General features: G+C 40.1%; 1 non-coding gene across 1 annotated transcript; it reads left to right on the forward strand.

Moving 5' to 3' along the window:
- The first annotated feature begins 456 nt into the window (after positions 1 to 456).
- Positions 457 to 528, forward strand: TRNAC-ACA. The gene has a single exon. It is a non-coding gene; the product is annotated as a tRNA-Cys (tRNA).
- Positions 529 to 11007: the final 10479 nt, after the last annotated feature.

Raw genomic sequence — 11007 nt, forward strand, 5'->3', positions numbered from 1 at the left:
AACTATGTGGATAAACAATTCTGGTACATCTATGCACTGGAATGTTACTTAGAATTTAAATGGAACCAGTTATTGATATACTCAGCAATATGGAAGAGTCTCAGAAATATAAAGAGGGGAAAAACCTAGAAGTCTAAAATTACATTTTATTTAATCCCATTTACAGGAAGTCTAAGAACAGACAAACCTAATCTATGGTGAGAGAATTTGGAACAGTAGTGAATTCTGGGATTGGGGAAAGGAGGGAATTGACTGGATGAGGGAAAGAAACTTTCCAGGATGATGGAAATAGTCTTTATCTTATTAGAGGTATGCCTTGTGTAATCATATGCATTTATCAAAATTAAGCTGAAAAATTAAGATCAATTTTACTTCATGTAAATTATCCCTTTATAAAATAAATTTCAAAATTAAAGCTAATTCAAAAGTCTTTCAAAAATGAAAATGTGTGTGTGTTCCCTGGTGGCTCAGATGGTAAAGCATCTGCCTACAATGCAGGAGACCCAGGTTCAATCCCTGGGTTGGGAAGATCTCCCGGAGAAGGAAATGGCAATCCACTCCAGTATTCTTGCCTGGAAAATCCCATGGACGGAGAAGCCTGTAGGCTACAGTCCATGGGGTCACAAAGAGTCTGACAGGACTAAGCGATTTCACTTTCACTTCACTTTCTATGCTATACATTCCTCAAACATTGCAACTGGGTTTTGTTTGTGGTATATCTTGTCATATTCAGTGACTCATACCCTACAGGTACTTTGTAGCCTCATAAATGATTGAGTTCAAGGTATGGTCTTATGAGTCAAATTATTTCAGCCTTTAAGTAGGATATATTGTATTTGCTGTTTGACAGTACTGATGTACAAGTGAAGGAAAAACCTTTTTCTTATTTTTTTTTAAGTAAAACACTTAAAGAAACCAGTGGATGTTAAGCTCCATAATGCCCTAGCCATGTCTGTTCATTCACCACTGCATTTCCAATGCCCAGCATGTAGCATTGTGTGCTTGCAGGCATTCACCATATGTGGACTAAACAAACAAGCCAGGATGGATAAAGAAATGAAGAGGGTTACTGGCAAAGAGATAAGGGTGCAATCCCCAAAAGAGCTACACAGCCAACAAAATAATTAGTATTCAACATATAATTATATTATATAGAATATATTATGGGTCTTGAATCATTGTCACTTTCTCAAATATATTATAGAAGGGGAAGAATGCTAAATAATAGGAGAAGGCCAAATGCTTTGGTTTAACTATGCATAAATAATATAATGTTGATTTTAGGCATTTAGGAATCAGATATGAATAATCAGATCTTTAGAATTCTTATCAAGCTTGATAATCACATTATCAAGGTACCGTGTTGATAATTTAGTTAGCGATCATCCTCACAGAAAACATGTTCAGATCAGATCAGATCAGTCGTTCAGTTGTGTCCGACTCCCTACGACCCCATGAATCGCAGCACGCCAGGCCTCCCTGTCCATCACCAACTCCCGGAGTTCACCTAGACTCACGTCCATCGAGTCAGTGATGCCATCCAGCCATCTCATCCTCTGTCGTCCCCTTCTCCTCCTGCCCCCAATCCCTCCCAGCATCAGAGTCTTTTCCAGTGAGTCAACTCTTCGCATGAGGTGGCCAAAGTACTGGAGTTTCAGCTTTAGCATCATTCCTTCCAAAGAAATCCCAGGGCTGATCTCCTTCAGAATGGACTGGTTGGATCTCCTTGCACTCCAAGGGACTCTCAAGAGTCTTCTCCAACACCACAGTTCAAAAGCACCAATTCTTGGGCGCTCAGCCTTCTTCACAGTCCAACTCTCACATCCATACATGACCACAGGAAAAACCATAGCCTTGACTAGACGGACCTTTGTTGGCAAAGTAATGTCTCTGGCTTTTGAATATGCTATCTAGGTTGGTCATAACTTTCCTTCCAAGGAGTGTCTTTTAATTTCATGGCTGCAGTCACCATCTGTAGTGATTTTGGAGCCCAGAAAAATAAAGTCTGACACTGTTTCCACTGTTTCCCCATCTATTTCCCATGAAGTGGCGGGACTGGATGCCATGATCTTCGTTTTCTGAATGTTGAGCTTTAAGCCAACTTTTTCACTCTCCACTTTCACTTTCATCAAGAGGCTTTTGAGTTCCTCTTCACTTTCTGCCATAAGGGTGGTGTCATCTGCATATCTGAGGTTATTGATATTTCTCCCGGCAATCTTGATTCCAGCTTGTGTTTCTTCCAGTCCAGCGTTTCTCATGATGTACTCTGCATATAAGTATTATATAAACAGGGTGACATTATACAGCCTTGATGAACTCCTTTTCCTATTTGGAACCAGTCTGTTGTTTCATGTCCAGTTCTAACTTTTGCTTCCTGACCTGCGTACAAATTTCTCAAGAGGCAGATCAGGTGTTCTGGTATTCCCATCTCTTTCAGAATTTTCCACAGTTTATTGTGATGCACACAGTCAAAGGCTTTAAAAACGTTAGGTCACCTCTAAATTATACTTCAGTTTTCTCAGGGGCTATCATGTTACTGAAGACAAATTTATTTTACTTTGCTTGGGACCTACCATGAACTGCAATGCTGGAAGGCACAGCCCTCATTCTGGTACACCCTGCCCTGTATCAAATTATCTCAAAAATCATTCCAAGTAAGTAAAGTTTTCAGAGGAATATTATTTTAAATTAACTCTAAAGTAAAACTCTCTTGCATTTAGGAGACATGAAAAGGGGCATCTCTAAATCTGTCAGCTAGGAAATTCTTGCATGAGTGTACTAGAAAAGAAGAAGAGAGAAGATGGGACATTTAAATAGCTGGAAGGGGGAATTGGGGTGTTAAAGAATATGGAAGACAAAAGGAAGACAGGTGAAGTAACCATGGAAATGCGATATAAACAGCGTGACACGCCTCCTCACACTGCTCCTTGAAGTAGCCCTGCAGGAGGCTGAAAGAGAAAAGACAAAGCGGTCTTCACATTTGCTTTATCTTTCCCAAAGCGTCTGCCTGCAATGCGGGAGACCTGGGTTCGATCCCTGGGTCGGAAAGATCCCTTGGAGAAGGAAATGGCAACCCACTCCAGTATTCTTGCCTGAAGAACCCCATGGATGGAGGAGCTTGGTGGGTTACAGTCCATGGGGTTGCAAAGAGTTGGACACGACTGAGCGACTTTACTTCACTTCTTCACTTCACTTCACTTCCCATTCCTAAATCTGGCTTTACTACCCATCATCTCAAAGGGAAAACATTCCACTCAAGGCCATCTTTTAGTTGTTGAAATCTCCAAAACAGTTTATAGAGATCAAGCCATGGTGCTAAGCCCTGGGTGACTGTAAATCAGGAAACTGGAAAATCAGGGAGAGCTCCTTTCCCCATCTAGGGACTCTGTTTGGTTCCAGCTGAGTGACCTGTTTGGGATAAAACATTTTCTTCTGAATTTAGATGGCAAACCCCTGTAGGCTCAGAGAAGCACATGGGGAATATGCCAGCAGCTCTCGAGAAAGAGCAGGGCTTCCAGGACTCCTGTCTAGAGGAGGCCTCTAGCACGCGTGCTTTGCCATCTTTCTTTCCCTTTCCTTCTTCAAAATTAAAGCTCATTTCCAAAGCTAGCTGCTGTTGCAGGGCGCAGCTGAGATGAGCAGAAATCTGGGGCCAGCAATACAGGTGACCTCTCTCTTCAGTCAAGCTCCCCACTTTGCTTTTCTTTCCCCCCAGGGCTCCCCCTCCCTCTTTAGTCCCACACAGGATCCTTCTCTGCATTCAAGAAAGGAGTCCAAAAGCATTTCAATTAAATTTGGGAATCCACTCCTTTTTTTTTCCTATAAAGGATATCTTCAGATACTTTTAGATCTATCTGTGCATCTTTTTTAAAATACAGGTTTTCTTAAAATTTGAACCCTTTGTATTATTTAACTATCGTCCCTCCCTCTCTCAATAACAATCTTGAAAAGACTTCCCTCCTAACCTTCCAAGCAGCCAGGGCGTTAGACATTACCTACAGCATTTCATAACCTATTTAATTAGGCTCTACTCCAGCATCCACAACCCCTCTGTCTGTCTGGCTTTTTTCCCATGTCCACAAATGCCAGGATTATCTCAGAGCATTTTACACATGTGCTGAAATATCTGAATATCTGCAAGAAAATGTTTCTACCTGCAGAACAGTCAGTACAAATTAACTACATTTGCATTCTTTCATTCCCTAGGGTGAATGTCCTTGTCCGGGCTCTCCCCATCCATATTTTGCTCAAAAGAAAAAAAAAAAGAGGATTTTGTTGCCTGTCCAAAAATGTGACACAGCCTCAGATTCAATGGGAGAAGGACAAAGTAAACTAACACTGAATGCTCATTCTGCGCGAGACATTGGAGCTAGGTGGTTTCATCTACAGGCTTCCATTTAACCTCACAGTACCTGTATGCAGTCAGTATACTTATTTCTATTTGACAGATGAGGGGATTGGACCAATGAGAGGTTAAGAGCTCTGTCAGATGCCACCACACCATGTTACTTTTTTAGCTCATCAGACTGTATTAAACCCGAACAGCAGCAGCCCTAAGTACTTAAATCTGATCCTGTTTTCACTGGTGATTTCACAGAGGCTATGACAGTAAGAAGTTAGTACTTTTCTCTTCTGAGATTAGTGAGATCACAGGGCAGCTACACTGCCTGAAAATGTGTGCTGAGGCTACAAAGGGCACAGGTGTTGATCAGAGAGCTGAACCTGGGTTCCAGTTGGCTATGTGGCCCCAGGGTTGTTCATGCATTCATCCATTCATTCATTCTACAAGTATTTACTGAACACCTATATGCCAGGCATTCTTTTAAACGTTGAGGATACATCAGTGAGCAAAAGAAGCCAGGCTCTTAAAGAGCCTACATTGTTAGGCAATGCACAGCATGGCCTCTACTTTCTTCCTGTGTGAAATGGGAATAAAAATACCTCCTTCATCGGTTGTGTTAAAGATTAAATAAGTCAATATATACAGAGCTTTCTACAGTACATAAGCAATCAATAAATGTCAGTTATCGTTATTTTAAAGTGGAAACTCTTATCTTTGGGACAAATTGACCCAAATTCAAGATAAGTGACAACAGTGAGACTTCTAGATAAACAAAAATGGGGTTGAGGGTAGAGGACAATTGTCCCCCAAAGTGTCAGGAGTCACTTCCTGTTACATGAGCTGCTTGGTCATCATTCACTTGAACACTAACAGAAATGTCAGGCTTGTTTCTCTGCAAATTTCAGTGTACAAAGTTGGAGTTTATTTTTGTCTAGTACAGGAAAACTTGAGAACCTTGAAGAAAGCAAAGTGCAGGTGTTAGGGTAATTATTTTAAATAATGCAAGCATAAGAGGGAGAGCTTTCCTACAATACCTTTTGAAAATCAGGCTTTTTGTCTTACCCCCTGTGCCCCCCCACCCCCGCCCGGAAAGCTGGAGCTAAACCTAATCTCCCTTATAAGCTCCGGGAACTAATAAGAGGGCACAGAACAATGATTTGATCAGTTAACACTTTCCCAGCCATCCCAAGGGCTTTCTAGCCAACACAGCACCAAGACTATAGGAATCAATCCAAGTCTCAGATAATCAACTTCCTAAAGTCAAGGGAGGACACCAGCAAGAAATAACCCATGGTCGCAAAAAGCTTATTAATCTTCCCAGCCTCTCAGGTAATAAAGCACATCTTCCTAAGGGCCCAAACACTCAGCTAATCTCTTCCTTTGATTGTAGGCCTTACAGTTAAAAATTCAGACATTTTGTTCATTTCTGAGAGTATTTTGATGTTCTTGATCAAAAGAAGGAAAAAAGTGTGTTTTATGTCACACCTAATCACTAGGACTTCTAAAGGAAAGGAAAAAGTTCAAACAAACCCTTTTATTTATGATTTATCTTAAACAAATATTGACTGATTAATCTGTCTTTGGTTCAGGGTTAGATAGTCAGTCTGGTGATTAGGGGTTTTGATACCTGTTTCAATTTGGTTTACATTCCAGGACAAAAGGTTTAAAAAGACGGTGAAGTAAAATCTGAATCAGGACAATGAAGAAGGACACAGAGGAATTCTTCAGAAGACATTTTCTACCAAATATTCCTAAGGATAAAAGTTCTGGTTATAATATAATAGTTACAGTGACAGGAAGCCCCTTTCTCCTTTTACAAAATAACGCAGATATGACTTTCCTATCTCTGGAGTCTCCAAGATAGAACCTAGAGCTTTTGTATGTTTCTGAGGTCTGAGTCCAGACCCTCCAAAAAAGTAGAAAGTATTTGGCTGAGACGTAGAGAGGCCTGCAGACATCACTCTAAAGGCTTATTTTAACTGACTATGCATCTTTTTTGACTCTATCAGTGCAGTTCTAAGTTTCTTGACCAGAAACCAATGTTATATTGATTTTCAACCTCAGAGTTTCAGGGAGTGTTCATGGCAGTGAGCTGGACAGGCAGTTAAGCTGAGGCCCCTGAGCACTAAATTGCATGTCACTTGCCCCTGAATCTGGAAGCTGGCTGGTTTGCTTCTTTGATGGGGGATCAAAACTCCCTGGATTATTCTCTATGTTGGCGTGTGACTTCACTACTTAGCTTCTCTGCCAACAGTCCCAAGAAATATTCCAGCGCCTTAACAACATGCAAAAGGAAAGGGAGGGAATTAAAATGAAGCCGGCTATAAAATGCTATGAGTTCGGCTTAATTTAAGCCATGACTCTGCCCACAAACGGAAACTGTGAATACACAATAGAAATTAAACACAAAGAATGGTTATTTACTCAGGAAAAGTACACTCATATATTTGCCAAGGTGAAAAATAAAGATGTGCTTTTTATTTTTTTTTTTTCCTACTAAGAAGGAGTCTTAGGTTTCTCAGGGTGACCTTTAGAGGTCAATATCATGGAAGGCCACTACCAGGCTAAGCCACAAAATGGCCTTTGAGTCTACTGTTACAGGCTGCACTTTTCCAAAGCCACCCAGGAGAAAAGAGCTGATCCCAGTCTTGAGGCCTCTAGCTCCAGAGCCTAACTCCACTGTAGCATATAAGACCTGAGTTTGTGTCCTGACTGTGTGACCGTGGATATGTCACCTAGCCCCTCCTGGATCATGGACGTGAGACTCTGTGGGCCAGGTGTTCCAGGAAGCCCAAATTAGAACTCAGCATCTGCTATGCCTAGGAACTAGAAGGTCTGGTGATTTCCAAGTCTATTTCATGAATTCATTTTCATTCACGTAAGAGGTAGGTAAGTTACAAACTTGAACAGGAAGGTAAATCAGGATGATAAAGAAGATAGGACTATAGAGAAGAATTTAATGTCTAATCTCCAGCCTGAAGTCTACAGGGTGAAGAGCTAGAGGCTGAGGAGGAGCTGTTTCATTCTAAACTATGAGGCTGGAGACCCATGCATGAGCATGTGTAGAAACACCTGGGAAGTTCCAGAAATACCTGGAGGAAATTGACAAAGAGGAAGGAAATTGTTGGGATCTTCAGCAGTAATGTTGGTAGATGATCTGACCCACGGAAGTTGGGGTAAAAATGTCAACATGACTTTGTTTCCCCAAACTCAAAAGGTCATTTAATCTTCATAATAGCACCAGGGGGTAAATAGTATTATCCCTTTTTACCCCATTTCTGAGCTTCAAAAAAGTGTAGGCATAGCTGAAGTCAGCGCTGTTAATATGTGTGTAGTAAGATTTGGATCGTACTGAAAAGTAAATATCCCTTCCAGTAGATCACACTACCCTTAAGCCTTGCCTATTCACAGCGTACAATTCTTCAACAGACAACTAAAAGGGATGCTCAATTATTTCAGATAAAGCAGAATTAAGAGAGTCAAAAAGAGGGTGAGCAGAAGTTGGTTTGGAGAACCCAAGCATAAAAATCAGGAAGTTCACATCTTAATATGTTCTGAATAAACACCTTCTTTTTTTAGATTCACAAGAATACAGAGTGGAAACATTGAGTGAGATCCCTCTCGCTGCTTTTCTAAAGGTCAAACACTCTTTAAAAAAAAATCAAACTCTGATTTTCTTGAGTTGCATGGAAATGGGTGAGCTTGGCTTCATCATGGATAGTCTGGCACTTCATGCCGGAGATATAAGCCATTGTGGCTGGTGCCTTGGAGTTACAGACTAAGCAACTCTCCCAGCTAGTAGCTTCCATTGTTTCTAACACGCTGACCTTAGGTTATAAAGAAAAACCTCAACAAAGATGAGACACCCTCTAGCAGTTTCAGTTTTACCTCAGGTCACTTTTGAGATATTTGGACTTCTTCAGTCCTAAATAGAACCACATAAATCATGCCTTTCCCAGAAGAAGTTTCAGTCATTTTTCATTAAAGAGCAGAAAGTTCATGTTTCACAGATCTAGCATGTGGTTCAATAGGGCCAGAATCTCCTTTCTCACATGCTCTGGCTGACTTTGCCCGGGAAAATAATTAAGCCTATTTGACGGTATAAAGAAATATATATCTCTCTCTCCCCCCAAATCAGTCTTTATATTTATGTTTATGTATCTCTACATATTTATGGAGAGTTGTTTACACTTCCACATCAATTTTCACAAAATACTTTCACAATTTTCTCATTTGATTCTCATCAATTCTCTGCACTTTTGGAAGGCAGATAACAGTGGTCCCATTTTATAGATAAGGAAACTTGAGTCTAAGAAAGCTGAATTGATATGAAAGTCTCAAGACTAACAAATGGCAAAGTTACTATGACTACTCATCCTATTCACTGACTCATGATTCTTCCCTTCCCTACTACTATATAACAACCACAAACTCCGTGCTCTAGGATTCAGGGCCTGAGGAATGTGGACGAGGCACTGTGGGCATGCCCTGTCTCTGCCTCTCAATGTCTTAGGAATTCAGCTAGGAAGAATGGCTGGGGGTGACTGATGAATCATGTGGAAGTTTCTTTACTCACATGGCTGGTGCCTAGGCAAATATAACTAAAATGCTCATCTGAATAAACTAGAATACCTGCATACCATGCTTCCCCATGGGGCTTGGACTCCTCACACTGCGGCATCTGCGAGCTCACGAGCATCGCAATACAGAGCATCCAGAAGGAAATGTTTCAAAACAATAGGCAGAAACTGAATGGCTCAGATGCCACACGGTAGCTCGTCTGCAGCATTCTATTGGCTCTAAATGAGTCACTAAGCCCATATTCAATGGAAGGAGAGTCTTGGTGGAGTGGCACTCTTATATTGCCAAAGAGCACATGGGATGGAAATGTTACTGTAGCCATCTTTAAAAAATACAATCTTCCACTGTAAGCACAAATATATTTCCCACATAAATAACATGGAATGAAAGAAAAAATCTGAAATAGGGCTCTAAATAGTTATGAAATAAATATTAAGAATTTTTCTGTATACTAACAATAGGTAAGGAAATGCAATTTAAAAAACCATGCCCCAGTTACATCAGTTCAACAAAACATAAACGAATTTAGAAAGAAATTAACTAAAAATTATATAGAATTCATAAGAAAAAAATATTAAACATTCTGAAAAATAGTTAAAAACTAAAATGGAGAGCTACATCATGTTTCTTAGTAATGTCATTTCTGACCAAACACAATACATCATGTGCCTCAACAACATTATTTCTGCTACAAATATAACTTAATTCCAAGAAAAAGCCCAACATGGAGTTATTTGATAGTATTAATGTAAACTTTATCAGAATAAATGTATGAAGATAATTAGTAGTCTTATTAAAGAAAGGAATAGAAAGCATACCAAATATTAAAATGTTATGAAGCTTCAATAATTTAAATAAAAGACTTCTGATAGTTAATTGGGTAACCATACACCTGAGACAGTCCCAGTTTATACCTCTTGTCTCAGTGTAATTATAATTCCTTTTACTCTCAAACTATCCTGTTTTGAATGATAAATTATATGCCCATTCTAAATTAATTATATGTATTTATCTCTACTTCCTCTTCAAACATCTCAGAAATGGCAATAAATACATTTTTAAGTACTCGTCAGAAGGTCAAAGAGAAGAGGTAGATAAACAGATGGATTGATGGATAGATGAATGACTAAATAAGTACACTTATAGGTGAATATTTAGGTAGATGGATGGGTGGATAGGTAGTTCATTGGATATATAGTAGTAAGTAGGTTGATCATTCAACCAATAATCAACCAATAAAAAAGAGGATCTAATTGTGATATATATGCTAAGGTGAAAATTAAAGCTGAGCGTGATGATCAAAATTACCAAAACTATTTTTGGAGGAAAATAACCTCTAAATATATTACAAAAAATTGTCATTTTAATGTGAAAGAGCAACTCATTCAAGGAGCTGAAAGGAATGCTTACTATTCAGAGATAATAACCAGTGCAAATGCCATAAACTAAGACTCAGCTCAGTCGCTCAGTTGTGTCCGACTATTTGCGACCCCATGAATTGCAGCACGCCAGGCCTCTCTGTCCATCACCAACTCCCAGAGTTCACCAAAATTCATGTGCATCGAGTAGGTGATGCCATCCAGCCATCTCATCCTCTGTCGTCCCCTTCTCCTCCTGCCCCCAATCCCTCCCAGCATCAGAGTCTTTTCCAATGAGTCAACTCTTCGCATGAGGGGGCCAAAGTATTGGCGTTTCAGCTTCAGCATCAGTCCTTCTGAAGAACACCCAGGACTGATCTCCTTTAGAATGGACTGGTTGGATCTCCTTGCAGTCCAAGGGACTCTCAAGAGTCTTCTCCAACACCACAGTTTAAAAACATCAATTCTTTAGCGCTCAGCTTTCTTCACAGTCCAACTCTCACATCCATACATGACCACAGGAAAAACCATAGCCTTGACTAGATGGACCTTTGTCGGCAAAGTAATGTCTCTGCTTTTGAATATGTTATCTAGGTTGGTCATAACTTTCCTTCCAAGGAGTAAGCGTCTTTTAATTTCATGGCTGCAGTCACCATCTGTAGTGATTTTGGAGCCCAGAAAAATAAAGTCTGACACTGTTTCCACTGTTTCCCCATCTATTTCCCA

This window comes from Bison bison, unplaced genomic scaffold, assembly GCF_000754665.1.
Source record: "Bison bison bison isolate TAMUID 2011002044 unplaced genomic scaffold, Bison_UMD1.0 scf7180017864235, whole genome shotgun sequence".
In the NCBI taxonomy this organism is placed as follows: domain Eukaryota; kingdom Metazoa; phylum Chordata; class Mammalia; order Artiodactyla; family Bovidae; genus Bison; species Bison bison.